The 15,417-nt window shown below is 39.9% G+C and overlaps 1 protein-coding gene across 13 annotated transcripts in view; it reads left to right on the forward strand.

Annotated features, from left to right (window-relative positions):
* The first annotated feature begins 1,901 nt into the window (after positions 1 to 1,901).
* ADD1 (adducin 1) overlaps positions 1,902 to 15,417 on the forward strand; it is a 66,404-nt gene continuing 52,888 nt past the window's right edge. For 10 of the 13 annotated variants that reach the window (XM_055796646.1, XM_055796651.1, XM_055796650.1 and 7 more), the window contains exon 1: positions 1,929 to 2,085. The gene's annotated coding sequence lies outside the window, so the exon portion shown is untranslated. The other 3 variants (XM_055796649.1, XM_055796648.1, XM_055796647.1) reach the window with 3 other exon arrangements.

Genomic DNA, 15,417 nt, shown 5'->3' on the forward strand with positions numbered 1-15,417 from the left:
GCAGCATTTCACTGTTAGACAAACAGGTGCGATGATCAAATGCATCCTTTGATCACCTTAAACTGCTTGTGACACTGCACCCGGTATTTACACAAACCCTTTAGGCCAGTGCTACTAGCGAAGGAAATGACCCTGCCCTCCCCCAGTCCCTGGGCGCTGCTGCCGTCTTCAACATCCCCCTCTTTCTTGGCACTGCTGGTCTTGCAGCCATCCACTGAGCTGGAGAGGAAACCCATTCATTTTAAAACAAAGCAGTATTTTTTTGCGGAGTTAGTTTGAACATGGATCCATTCTTCCATGTCCTTTACAAGACAAGAAGAAAGAGAGCTTTATGTGTTGAATGCCATGATGAGGAAAGAGGTGAGGTGCCAAGATGCAGGAGAGTTTTGAGAGAGAGCCATCTATACACCAAGGGGAAGACAATGCATGAGGCAGGTGGCTGGACCCTGCGGGTGTGGAGCACCTGCAGATCTCATTGAATAGACTTTGAACAAGGACAAAAGTATGCCATCTTGTATGTAAACACATCCACCGGGTTTAACAGGGTCCAACACTAGACAGGTAAGTGACTTCAATGTTTTAGGCTTACAGAAACAGTTCTTACAAAAAAAAGTTCACGCATGATTTGCTTATTATTAGTGATTACACTAACACATCTCCTCTTCTGGGATATTTCTGATTAGGCAGACCTGTGCCCAGCAGTGTCTTCTTGTCAGATGTGCCATAATCATTCTGTGTCATCACTTGACAACTCGACCACCATTTTTGGTAGCTGAATTCACATGTAAGTTTAGTTATAGCTGTATGGCCTCTTTTTTCCATTCTGAACACTGAACAAAAGAATATTAATTACCAGAAAGCACGAGCTAGCTACATAGAGTGTGTTTCCTTGGTGGAGGTCGTTGGACCAGGCTTTTCCAAGGGGGAGATGTTTATGGCTCCTTAAGGCAGCCATCTGGTCCTGCTAACAGGAGTCTATCTTTCTTCAGATTGCACAGGTAATGAAGGTGAAGAGTTTAGTGTTTCTGAAAGCATCTTCCCAGACCCCCAACTCTTCATTCCACCTGTGGCAGGTACTATTCTATACAACAGTTTCCAAAAAGTGTAAAGCAGCAGTCTTAAAATGATACAGAAATTATACTAAAAACGTACAGAAAATAACGATAGCCTATGGAACAAGTTAACTTTACAGTTGGTGCTTTATTTGCAGTGATGTAACAAACTGGGGGTTTATACTGTCAAAAGATTAAGACTTAAAGGGATGATTTATGAAGATCTGATCAGGTCTCCTATGTACAAGCTATACAATATATATGCACACTTTCTGAATCTAGTATACAACTTCTCATTAGACTGGCATTTAACAGCTGGAGGATAGTCGACTGACTTAAATACCTTCAGTTTTGACAGGTATCTCTAACCCTCGCCAACGCAGTTCTCAAGCTTGACTACTCTTGCTGGGTAACTGCACTTCTGGATCGACCTTGACTTGCAGTGAGCTTCCAGCGATTAAATACCGTAATTGCAGTGCGTTAAGGAACGCTCTATCGCAACGCTTCCTTGGCAGTTACTTGATTTCTGCCCCTATCTCAGCCTGCTGTGAGATAAGCTTCCCGGACGACGCGGTGCTCCTTCCCGAAGGCACCCAGCTCCACAAGAAACCCCTTCCCTGTGTCGGGGGGGCTCTTCACACCCCCGGTCCAGTCGCTGGGGGACCAGCCGACACCCCCGGTACCTCAGGACCCACGAAGCGCGACCCCGGCTGAAGGAAACCGCGGCCAGAGGCGCCGGCACCGCTCCGCGCCGTCACCCTCACGCGCCTCCTGTCCGCCAATAGGGGAGCCGCTTGGTCGCCGAGCGTGCGCCCTCCAATGGGCGGCGCGGTTATTGGCCTGCGGCCTCGGGAAGCCGCACCCTGTCAGGTGGGGGGCTGGGGCCGCTCGGTGGCTGTGGGGGAGGAGGGAGCGGAGCGGCGGGAGGCGGAGCTGGGGCCAGCGGCGGCGGAGACAGCCTCGGCAGGGGCACTGTCTGTGGCGGCCCCTTCTTTCCCGCTCCTTCCTGCCGCCCTTTATCGTCTGCCCTCGGGTGAGCGCTGCGGGGGCGGCGGCGGGAGGCGCAAGAGGGGCGCCGCCGGTAACGGTCTGGCGGGAGGCGGGGGGGGGGGCGGGCGGAGGAATGCGGGGGGCGCGCGCGGCACAGGGGCGCAGCCGTTAACGGCCCTCGGCGCGCGGGGAGGGGGGCCGCAGCCGCTGGTGGCGGGGAGGCTGTGCGGGGGAGAGGGGCGCAGCGAGGAGTGGGGAGGCGAACCCGGGGCGCAGGGGCTGGAACCAGCTTGTTTAGCCCGGGGCGGCGCGGGGGAGGGGAGGGGAGATGGGGTTGTCCCTGCCTTGAAAACAAGCCGGGGGGGGCGCGGTGTCTGCCCGCTGCTCGCAGGGTGCCCGCGGTGAGGGCCTGGGGCGGGGAGGGAGGGTCTCGGCTCGGAGGTGGCGGCGGGCACAGCGAGGTAGGCTCCGGCTGCTGGCTGGGATGGGGCGGTGGGGCTGAGCTGCGGGGGCGGCTGCGGGTCGGAGGGGCGCTCCTGTCAGCCCTCTGCGGAGGGACGGTCCCGGCCCGCGCCCACCGCGCTGAGCGGGGTGCGATGCTCCCGCTGCTGCTGCTGCCGCCGCAGGAAGCGGCTGCTCAGCCTTGAAATCTCCATTGCACCCGAGCGATGCGGCTGCGGGCTCTTCCCCCGCCGCCCTTCTGCTTCACCTGCCCCTTCTTCCAGGATGCGAGGTGATCAGCTGAGCGTGCTTGGCCGAATGCGGGCGTTAGTGTGTCCAAATACTCGTCCGCAGAGGACGTAGGAATGAAGGAGGAGATGCGATGGTTGTGCGGTGGTATTGATTGGCGGGGCACCAGCAGCAGCAGACGGGCAGTTGTTTTGTTTTCTCTGCTGGAAGGGTTATCTATATTTTAGGATTTCCAGTGTTTGCTTCCAATACAGAATTTCATGTCTTTCTGCAAGTAACTACTGCATTGTCTCTGTGCTGCTTTTGAGGTTGATTCTTGATCTGCATTGGCTTTACTTAAAACTAGCAGTTAGGGAGGGGGAAAAGCCAGTGAAGCTGGAAAAATATCCATGGCTGTATTGAGACAAGGGGCTAGGAGTAGCGCGGGGTTTAAATCTTTCATGAGATAATGCTGTAGTTTAAGTGGTGTAAGCTCATTGCTGGTTTTGCTTCATTCTTCGCTTTTTGGGAAGTTGCTATAGATCATATCGTTGTCATATACCAAAAGTATTCTCTTTTTTTGCATGGTGCTTTATGTCTTTATAGAAGCTTTACAAAACAGGTTTACCTGCAGCTTATAAATTCTCAAACTGCAACTACTGCTAGATAATTTCTGTATGTTTTGCTGAAAGCTACAGGTATCTCCATGCACACACGCTATTTACAGCACTGCGATCTCGTAACATGACTGAACGTGCTAATGTAATACTCGGCAGTTCTTAGTTGCCATAAATTCGTTCTTTTTTATAGGAAGAAAGAATTTATTTCAAAAGTAAAAAAATACAAATTATTTCTAAAATAGGCTTCCATTTTTCTTTATTAAATTTATTGATGTAACAATTCTGTATTCTCTAGTAGGAAATATTCTTTTTAGAGCTATTGTGTAATAAGTGAGGAAAAATGCAACTATAGACTGGACTTCTGGAGCAGGTGGATTTAGTATTTCTTTATGTTCAGTAAGCAGACTTGACGTGATCTTATTTGTAAAAATACTCTTAAGCAAACATAATGTTTTATGTAGTTTGCCTCAATTACAGAATTTAAACTTTTTTTTTTTTTAGGGATTTTAAATTTTTAAATTCAAAATTTTCTTTGGGGAATTCTGAGGAAGAGACCATTGCAAATTTTTAGATCTTCACTGTGGCAAGATAATACGTGCATTACTATGTTTGTGTGTTTAAGTATCTTGTAGTTTTACCGGAGTTCTGTTTTCTGTATGAGGTTCCACACCAAGGATAGTGCTTTTTAGCCAAAACCTGTTGTGTTGTCTGAATATTTTCTTTTGACGGTTGACTGTTATAAAATGGTGTGAGAAACCTGAACGTTTGTGCTTTATCTGAAACAAGGACTTTTGCTAGCACGTTGTGCCAGTAAGTTCATTACAGTGTGGTTCGCTAACGCTGCAGAGTGACGAAGGGCATTTACTGAATCAGTATTTTTCTGTGACAGTTCTTTTTAGATGTGCCCAACAGATAATGACTCAACTCTTCTCATTCTTTGAGATTCACCATCAATATTAGGTGTTATTTTGCTTATATGGAGTTGGATCACTTGATGAGATTATGTGGGCAAGCACATTTGAGCATTGAGAGACTTTGACAGGAGTAGGGGTAAACCTACTTCTGCCCTATTCAAGCCTTGTTTTTTCAAGGGTAGCTTTGCAGTATGAAATGCTTTTAACGAATCTCCTTACCCAGCATTCTGTGGCTTGCTATAGGAGGAAAAAGCTGAATTTTGAAGTAGCCAATTCTGTTAATAAATAGAATAAAATGGGAGAAAGATGCTCTAGCATGTAGATTGCTAGTAAGTATACAACTTCTGTGTGACAAGTGCTTTTGAAATCTGAGGCGACTAGACAGTAAATCATTGTACCTACTGCTTTTCTGAGTTGTAGAAAGAGTTTTCTTAATTATTTAAGAAATGTAGCAGTGGTGAATAGTGAATAATTTGTAAATCCCAAATGTTGCTATGCAAATGAGCCAGTTCTGCTGGGAAAAATTCATAGTAACAAAATTTGCCCACTACTTTTATGAAAGAGAGCGTATCAAAGAAGTGTAGCTTTTGTTGTATAGTGGGGACACGAAGTGAAAAAATAATGCTAAATTTCTGTGTTTGATGGCTTTTAAATTAGAATTTGCTGTTGGACTATGCTTTGTGGCAGAAAGCAATCTCTGAAATAGCACTGTATTAGTAATTCATATTATAACTAAATATTTCTTAGACACTTGTAGATTGAGAAGGGCTTTATATTTAAAAAGTGATTGTGAGCAGCTGTGAATGTAAGTTTAAACTGCTGATACTGTTGTGCAGGTCATTTGACATCTCCTGAGGAACCTGTCTAAAACTCCTCTGTTAAATTATACATCTTCTATATTAACAGATTCAAAAGCAGATATTTTTTAAAAATAGAAGTTCCTGGATTACCCGTTTTGCAGTTTTTATTCATATAATTTAATCGGCCTTTTCAGGGGAATAGGAAAACATTACCTAGTCTTGCCACTTATTCAGCATTTCTCTTCAAAAATACCCCTTTTTGGTAGGGCTGATAACAGTACCTGTACAAACCTGTCAGTAAAGAAAGGTGTAAAGTGTGAATCATGTAAACCAGTTTATTTCCTGAGGAAAGCTGCTTTTCGTTAGAGGTAATGCTCCTTCAAGAGTACTGGTTATATATCTTTATCTATGATGATTTTTTACTTTAAAATTACCTTTATCCGTGGTTACTTTTCCTATCACTTTAAAGTATTGCATGTACAATAAAAAGGTTCTGTAGTAATTTCAAGCAGTGTTCAACATAACTTTATGATAACATCTGTTACCATCTTAGTAAGTGTCTGTTGTTTGTTGAGAATAATCTTGGTAATTTTTAGTCAAATTGAAGCAAATAATCGTTTTCTTTCCTTGCCAATCACAGGATGTTGTTTACTGTGGTTTTGTCAGTTCAGAAATTTTAGTGGTTAGTAGTTGCAGGAGTTGCAAGGGCAGAGACTGCAAGAAACACCCGTTTTAGAACTACTGCTTTTCAAATCAGCTATAAGATGAGATGTCATTTGTGATGAGGGCTATGGTTTTAACATTCTGACCGATGATCCTGGTCTTGAATAAAGTTTTATTGCTGCTTAGTTTGGGGAATTTTAAAGCCTAACCGTTGTTCATTTCAGGGCAAATGAAGTTTCAGTGTAGAGATGGATTTGAATAACTACTGCCAGTCAAGCTGGCTGACCAGCATGTATGCTCGCTGGCTTTGCTGGATTGACTCTGACCATTAAGAAGAAACTGAAAATGTCCTTGAAGGTGTAGCCAAACAGGAGTAATAACTTCTTCGGCACCTTCCTAGCTTCTTCCTTTTGACCTTGCTTATTTTATTGCATTTTGAGGAATGATCTCTGCCTGCTCTGTTGGATCAAACTACTCAGTGAAAGCTCAACCTTTCAACTTTAGATCAGGTCCATTAGCAAGCGGGACATCAAAAGTGTTTTTCCCCACAGATTTATTAAACATCAACAGACATGAAACTGCATTTTAGTTCGGTTTTAAAACTGGGATATTAGGAGCTGCTCTTTAAAACTGAGATTTGGGAGTTTCCATGCTCTTCAGGCGAAGCAAGTATTCCTTTGCATTTGTAATTGACTGATGTATTTGGTTTGTCTTTTAAAATTATTGATGTTTGCAATGTATTTTATGTATGTTTTTCAGATCTTGACTCATGAAATCTGAAAAGATAGGGAGTAAAATGTTCTGGAGTTCTGGGATTTTCTTCCATATACTTAATTGAATTGCTGGAAAGGGGTCATGGAAGCAGTGAGCAGTAAATGCAGTTAATCAGTAACTTTTTATGGTATCTTTGATACTTTCTCATCAAATTAGTAGATAAATGTTGTACACTTATACACTGAAGATTAGAGGGAAATCAAATTACCTAAGATCATCTAGGTTTTTGGCTGGAATTAGTAAATATGTAAAATCAGCTTTGGCCTAAAACCTAATTTGACTCACAGCCATAGAAACCTAGTTTGATGTATTATGGGTTTGTTTTCATTTTGTCTGTACAAATCTCAGATTCCTGTTGTGGTGCTTTTTATACTTTTTATCTCTCTCTTGTTTTAGATCTTGAATCTTGAGAGGTCTGATATGCTATTTCAGCTTTATTATAACTGATGTCAGAGTAAACCAGCAAGTGTTTGGGAGAACCTTGACCAATGAAGGTTGTCTTCTGTGGGTTTTTTGGTTAGTTGATTTTTTTTGTTGGTTTGGGGTGGTTGGTTTGTGGTTTGTTTATTTTGTTTGTTTGTTTTGTTATATAGTACTGATCATAAAGTTACTGTTCCTGCATTGTGACTATGGATGTGAAGGATAAGGCATACTTTGCATTTAGTCTTTTTTTAACAGATCAAATAATTTCTCTCTGTATTGTCACTACAAAATACTGCTGAAAATCTATAAAGTATGTATGTACATGAAACATCCGTTCCATCTAAAACTCGGCAGAAGACATTGCTGCTGTTGTGCATTAACCGAGCGACGCAGTGCACTTGTGGGTTTTTTTTCCTTCAAAAAATCTTGTCTAACAAAGCTTTGCATAGTAAATCTGAATCAACACAGCTTAAAGTATTCCAAAGTTAAAGGGACTTACTTTATTTTTTGCTTCAACTTCTGAACCCGTTAGCTACATTCTGCTGAATTTAACAGGAAAATGGTGACTTCAAACATAGAAAGTTTCTGCCAGCAGTGGGATAGTCTAAAGAAAGTTTCTGCCAGCAGTGGGATAGTCTAAAGAAAGTTTCTGCCAGCAGTGGGGTAGTCTGATAGCCAAACATGTGCCGCTATTAAGGGAGGGACATGGCTTCTGATTTGTTTCGAGAAGCAGGAGCATCTGGCTGTGTAGCTATTACATATGTGCCTGCCAGTCAGTGTATGGATAGCTCCAAACCAGTTGTGTATTTTGCCACTTGCGTGGCCAGCCTAGGTGGGCCAGTGCTCAGTTGCAGGGAGGAGCGAGGATGGACTCGTGGAGGATATAGGGGAAAACGTGAGGACTTGGGATAAAAAAAGGAAAAATAGGGAAGCATGGGAAACTTCAGTTGATAGGAAATCATGTTTAGCTAGTTCTGGCATCTTCCTCTAGGTGCTTTCAGTTACTGAGAAGTTCTTCATGATTTTTAGGTAAAGTTGTACACAACTAAACTGCTGCTTTGTTTTTTCATGTCACTTCAAGTTTCCATATGATATGAATAACAGGTTCAGTGTAAAGCACAAGATTGTGTTTTGATTCCAAAGTAAACTTCCTTTCCTTGCTGTGGCTATCGTTTGTAAGTTTAAATGTGTATATAGCAAGGTGTGGGGTGTGTTGTCGTGTGTGTGTGTATGTGTCCCCTTAGACTTGAAGTAAAACTTACTAGATGGTAAGTTTTTGAAGGTATTCTGGTAGTTGTGGTTATAAGTGATAGCTTGGAAGTATTTCAGAACAATTTTATATCTTCTGAGTGATTTAAGGATGAAGATGTCAGGGAAGTAGCGTTTGTTCTTGTAAATTATTTTTCATGAAGTGTTGGTGGCCAGAAGTATACAGTAAAAATTTATTTGGTTGTGTAGAACTTTTGTGGTACAGTATTAAATTATTCTTGAATCTATTAATAGGCAGAAAAATTTAAACTAAGAATGATTTTAGGTGTTTGCTTAGATCTCAGCTATACAAATGAAATTAATCTTTTTTTCCTGTTTGCTTGTATGGGCATTTGGGTAGAAAGTTAGTAAATTCTTTAGAGTTTTCCCAAAGCAAATGAATCCTACATGGTTTGGATGAAGAGGGAAATAACATATATATACTTAATCTAAGGGAAAGCTATTTTGCCTTCTACATGTCAAGGAAAGGTGGTTGATTTCTGTGCCTTGGATTCAGAGAGGACCATCCTTTTCTCTTTGCTGCTACTTGTGACTGAATGTCTGGCTGTGTCTTCTTCCCACTTTCCTTTCAATCTGCTTTAGAACCTGCACTAATCTTGATGCTGCTGAGTTATGTGGATCGTCTTATACTGAGTTTTTTTGTCTCTCTCCTGGAAGGAGAGGATGTTTGTGATTGCAACATAGGGTAAGGAATTTGACAGGTGGGACGTCCACTTCTGGATCTGCCATAGTCTTTATTGTTGATCTAGGACACTTTCTTTGACTCCGTTCCAGCCTGTTAATGGAGATGTTGGTGTAAGTACAAGGAAACAAACCTCAGTTAAGATGACTTATACCCTTGCTTCACAGTTGTGGAATGATAGCCCTTACAGTATACTCCGGTTTTCCCTCACTGCAGCAACCTGGGGAGGAGCCAAGAGCAGAGAACACAGTGAACAGTTTGCTGCACAAATTGGAAGAAGGTAGTCTCTCAAACTGTCCTCTGGTCTGCCCAGCCACCAGAAAATAAAAAGCATTTTGGCAGCTGGTCAACAAAATCTAGAAATGGTGAACAGAAGTCTGGGAAGCATGGTTAAAAGCTGAATGTCAGCCAGAAAAGCTGGACTTAAGCAGTCTTGCGAATTATGAGGGCAGCCTTATTAATTGAACATTCTGGCTGGTGGAAAAGTTGCCTGAGGCTTAGAGTCTTTATGGGTCAATACTTCACCACTAAAGTGGGGAGACAACCCTCCATGCTTCAAGCAAAGCTCACAATGTCAAAAATAAACCTTTGTAGCTGCATTCGTTGCTTCTGTTGTATATTTAATGGATTTGGGGTCCTATCTAATGTGAAGTAGCTGGTCTCTGAGAAAGGCTGAGACTACTATTTTTCCTGCCTTTTTTTTCAGGCATTAACGTAAGTATGATATGACACTGGAATAGTGTCCATTATGCTAATTATTTTTAAGCATTTATTAAAACAACCCCAAAATACAAAGAATGTCAAAGATTGCATAATGGAAGGACATGTAGGTAAGGTAATTAGTTACTTAGGATATCCTGGGTTTGTTTTCTGTCATGTCACCTTTTTAAAGAGCTTAAGCTTATTTCTACATTCCCTGGTTTTCAGGGCATTGTCATTACTGTGTTCACGTATGTTAGTTCTATATTAACTATATTTTCAGAAATTCATTACACTTCCATGTCAAATGGGGGCACATTATTGCACATTTGCAGTAGTGTAGTTACTGGAGTCAATTAAGAATGAGGCACATTTCAAATGCCTCTTTTTTTCTTTGCAGACCTTTAATCAGGACTAGACACCTTCTGAAATAATACTCTTATTTGTTATTGGTTTGAAGACCTGTTGTGATACCAAATATTTAATTGTAGAAGGGAAAGGTGAGGTCATTCAGTCTGAAATTTTGTATTTGCTATTTTACTACTTGTATTACACTTCTTGCTTGTTTAATTTAATCTGTAATTTGATGTGCTAATCATTAATTACTAGGATGAATTCAGTTCGTTTGACTGAAACTGAAATCTGAATTTATTTTTTCAAGGATTTGATGATCTGAGGGAGTAATCTGGTAATTTCCCCCTCCCTCCTCTCTGTTGCTATAGTAATCCTAAATTTGAACCTTGTTTCTGCAGACTTTTTTTCCTTTAAGTGTTACAGTGTGTGTGCAGTGTGTTATCAAACCAAAATACAATACAGGTTTTTTAATTTGGTTGTAACGTCTGAGGTAAAGCTGAAATGAAGCAGCCCTAACTTGCTTTCTCTTTTTCTCGCTCTGGGGAGACCTCGTGGCGTTAATCTTTTTATTCATGTTTTAGATACATATCATTTAGGGCAAGAAACAAAGAAAGAAAGGCTCAACTGAAGCAAAAAAAGACCCAGACCTCTCTGAGTGTCATGAAAATCTGTTAATTATTGTAATGATAAAGTGAACATTCAACTTGCAAAGGCTATAACTTAGTTTAGCATCCAAATGTTCTTGCAATTCCAGTTTTACAGCAATGTTCAGCACTTACTTGAAGAGGTGCTTTCAGCTACTTCTGTTGTGGCTGAACTTTTGATACAGCAATAAATGCAGGTAATTCTGGCAACTGTATAAAAAAATTGTGATCTAACCAAACTTTGATGTTGTTTTTTTCATATACAACAAAGTGGAGATGCAAGATCTAACAAAGTTAATAGCAGAGTAACATCAGGAGAAAACAGAAAACCTTAAAAAAACCTGATCACCTGTCTTGTCAGGAAGCGTGGAGACAATGAAGTAAGACTAGAATAATTCAGTTACAGGTGAAAGACTACATGAAAAGTTTGCCTTGATTTTCAGTGAAGACAGTTTTGAACACATGCACAGTGGCAAATAGGTCTTGCTGAAGTGAGAATATAAAAATTATTTCCATGAAGATAAAGTTGAACTTTGAGGGTGCAGATCAGTGGGACTATGTAATATTTACTCTGAAATTTCGAAGTGGTCCGTGTAATTAGAGGCAAGAATTGTTATTAAATGTTAAGGCAGAAGGGCTTTGGATGGCTAGTGAGCAGCAAAAGTAGCCACTATGTTTAGAAGAAAAGGTGGTCCGAGATAGTTATTGCATCACTACTGTGACCTTAATATTCAGGTATTTGTGTTGATTTAGAATGAGAAGCTATCCTGTATGGAGGTAAGATGAAAATGGGGTATGAAGTGATGCAGCTCTTGACAAAGGAAGATGCTATCACAGAAATATAATGGCTTTTTTTTTTTTTTTTAAGATACCTGACTTCTTGGAGAGGATACATGGTCAGAGCTGACTTCTTTTAATTTAGGGGTCATATAATGTGTAATATGATTCCATGTAAAAACTAGAGTGGTATTTCTGTGAAAATTGATTTGAAGTGGTGACAGGATATGTCAAGTATGGATAGAACTGGATGATCAGAAGATGATGTGTTGGAAGTATGTTAGTAGTAGTATTTGTCAAGAGTCAGTTTCAATATTTAGTATTTTCATTAAAAACATTGATACATTCCTATTTCTTACGCCAATCTCATGTTTTCTCATCGGGTATCAAGTATCATCAGTATAAAAGATGGTTTTGCACAGAACGAAGTTGAGACCTTAGGACATGACCAGCAGGAAAAGGAGTCATGTTTAATAGCATTAAAAAAGTGAAGATGATCGTATAACAAAAAATCAAAGTTAGCAACTGTGAAAAGTGGTAGGATAACAGGAATACTGCTGTTGCCCTACTAATATTTTTCTTTAAAGAAGAAAAGTGGTATTGACTTTTCCTGGTGCTGGTGAAAGCTTATCTGAAATACCGTGTCTAGTTGCTATCACCCACCATCAAGAAAAAAGGAATGTATTTGGACTGGAAGAGGTACAGCAACTGATTCTTAGAATGACGAAGGGAATGGAGAATTTTCTCTGTAAGAGGGACTCCGAGTGCTTTGTTTGATATGGGAAAACACGTGAAAGAGATTGCTCTTCATAAAAATGAGTGAAACAACACAGGTGGGTAGAAAGAGCTTAAGCTTGAGGCATAAGAACAAATGGATATAAACTATCCAAGAATAAACCTGATCTGGAAATTAGAAAAGATGGTTCCTAAGCAACGGAGGCATAGAAGTCTGCAACACCCTTCCCCTAGGAGTAGTGGAATAAGACTGTCTTTAAGATGGAGCTGGTTAGCTTATGTAAGGGAAGGGGGAGGGGATATAACGTAGTTTTCCACAGTACCTTGGGATTTGAACTCCTTGACCCAGAATATCCATTTTTTCCCATGATTCCTGCCTTGTTAGTCAAAGATGATACAGTAACTTGCCCAGATTTTGTCCAGAGACCAGCAGGGACACCTGTGGTCTGTTTCTTGGACAAATAGACCAGTTGTGTTCTGAGGCATACAGATACTTACATCAAGGGACAATAAATGTTAGACAAGCTGGATGTTTTAAATGCTGTTTTATGTAATACACTACATCGTATCTTACGTAGTGCATATATATGTATTGTGTTTAGCGTTAAGAAACTCCAGATCAACACAGAATGATCATATTCAACAGATTTAATAATGAGCCCTGTATTGTTTTCTTCTCATGCTGTTCTGTGTGACTGAAGGAAGTTGCCCACAACACGTGCACAGCTATGTCATTGTCTTCATATTTCTCTGAGAATTCTCCTTTGAGCTGTTAAAAAAAAAAAAAAAAAAAAAAAGTTGATGCAAGCTGAAGGGTTGATGTGGTGAAAATGCTGTATACCATGTTGCTCTGTCTTGCCCTGTTGTTCCAGTATATGGTCCTAAGACTGTCCATCTAATAAGCTTGGAATGTAATCCTTTGAGGAAGCATCGTGCTTGTGTTTGCACTAATGAAAGACGCTCCCATACCTCTGTATAATAGAAGATAGGTGGTTTTAGAGGAAACTTGACAAAGAAAAAGATTCTACTGCCTTTTCCCAGACAGAAAGACACTAATTGGCAAATTGGGGACTTAATGTTGCCTGAGGTTACAATATTTTTCTGATTTATTCAATTGTTAGGACATGTTAAGTCGTGATTTAATTCCTGCTGAGGTATTTCAGACCCGGGAGGGAACTTGTGCGCTCTTTTCTGCAATTATTTCGTCTGTATCAGTACTGTATGCTACCGGATATGCTTTTAGTTATGAACAGAAACAGAGACAGAAATACAGTATCTGCTTTATATTTTTCCATTCTCTAACTCTGCCTCACTTATTCATTCTAAGTGTTCATCTACAAAGCTTCGTTTTTGGAAGGAAGTTCAAGCATGGAAAGTAGTTTGGTTAGGACAGGATAGAAATTTAATGAAGTTTGAAAGGTTCCTTCCTGACTCTGCTCAATGTGTGTTATTGACTTCCCTTCAGCTGTTAGTTGAATTTCCTGTTGATTTTTGGTATAAATAATTGCCAAAGCAGTGTCTAGCCCTATCTGTGTGCTTAAATTAGATCTGTTTTCTTTATTCACAAGTTTAACAGTATTTTAATGTTTTTAGAAGTAATGTAGAAGACTGAGAACTAGATCTTATTTCTTTAAATTGCTGTATTCACACATAATGGTGAATATGAATGGTAAATAATTACATAGGCCTAACATCAACTAATTAAATGGCACTTTGCAGATGTTTAATATTAGCAAAGTTACATCCCAAAATGGATTTTTTTGGGATAAGTGCTTGACAGTTATGATTTTGAAAGCTGATAAATAATAATTTAAAGCTTGAGGAAGTGTTCACTATTATATGAATATTGACTAAATTGTGTTTCTTCTGCTTTATTATTTAGACATTCTCTCTTTTAGTTTAAACAGGTGTGAAATAGAGGCAGTCTCATATAATAAAAAAATCTGAAGTCTGAAACTGGCGATAGTCACCAAAGAGTGGATGACTTAGCAGACGTCATCTTAAAGCTCTTGCAGTGAGAAGGTATTCAGTAATACTGGTATTTTGAAAGACTGTATTAATGTCTGTGCAGTAAGAAAACTGTAGAAGTTGGTTACCTTGACTTTTTGTTCTTAAAGTATGTTTTTCAGCTATGCTGTGTAGGATTTATCACGGTAACTGAAAAGGTGTCAGATTAAAGTAAGTAATGTTTTGCCTTGGAGTGATAAAAATAATAGAAATAATTACTGAAAAGCCAAGTAATTTTTTTTCTAATTTTCTTAATGAATATGACTTATCAGCTTCACCCTTCTGGTAAACCAGGTAATTTGTTAACTGAAAATATACTGTTACACAATGGAGAGAGCAAAAAGCTTTCTGGCTTTATATGCTTTTAAAATTCATTTATCTGTCAAAATTGAAGCTGAGTATTGCTGTTGCCTTAAATTGGAATAATCTTTTATTACATGTTCTAGAATAGTATTCCCTGCAGGTATGACCTATGCTTTAGCTAGTTCTGAAAGGGATGCAGTCAACATTGGAATAATTTATATTTTTAGCAGCATATTCAGATCTGGCATTTTGATTTCTTATTTTGAGTCATGTCTGTTAACTTTTTTTTTTTTTCCAAATATTGTGTCATGTTAGCTGGTGACACACTTCTGGGTGGTTGTTTTTTTTTTTTTGGTAAATGTTCTTAGAGGTGTATTTCTTGTGTTGGCACTGTGCCTCATAAACATATAAAATCTGAACTGCCTTGTAAAGTGAAGATGAAGATGCATGTTGACATGCAGTTTGATCTTTGGAGGATAAATCCAAAAAATCTTCCTTCCCTCTCTTCCCCCCAAAGAAGAGTGAGTGTATATCTTTTTAAGACTTGTTGGATTAGATTAGTTTAGTTTCCTGTGAAAAATGTTAGGGAATAGCTGATGGAGACACTAGTATCTGCCACAGAACAAATCTGCAACAAGGAGATACAGTACAGTGACTGCTTCATGGGCTGTTTGGATTTTGTTACCATTAATTTATTCCTACGTTATGAAAGATCTAGAAAACTGAAACAAATTAAATTTAAACAGTTTTGTGTAGGTTGCTTGAGACTTGGAGGAGTGCAAGGAACTTGAGGATGACAAAGAAATACCAAGGATAAGGCTGATAGCAGACTCATAAACGAGAATAATTTAAGCCAGTGAGATATATTGCAATTTTGTGTCATTAAACATCTTCATTAAAAAAACCTGATTTTTAGTGATGTTCATAGAAGTTCATGAAATTAAGGGGTGGGTGTGTGGAATTTAAAGTATTTCCTGTTCATTTTTAGCTGATGTTTGAAATTCTATAGTAAGGTCTGGTATTAATAGGAAAGAAAATAGTG

This window comes from Falco peregrinus, chromosome 2 (genome assembly GCF_023634155.1).
Source record: "Falco peregrinus isolate bFalPer1 chromosome 2, bFalPer1.pri, whole genome shotgun sequence".
Taxonomy (NCBI): domain Eukaryota; kingdom Metazoa; phylum Chordata; class Aves; order Falconiformes; family Falconidae; genus Falco; species Falco peregrinus.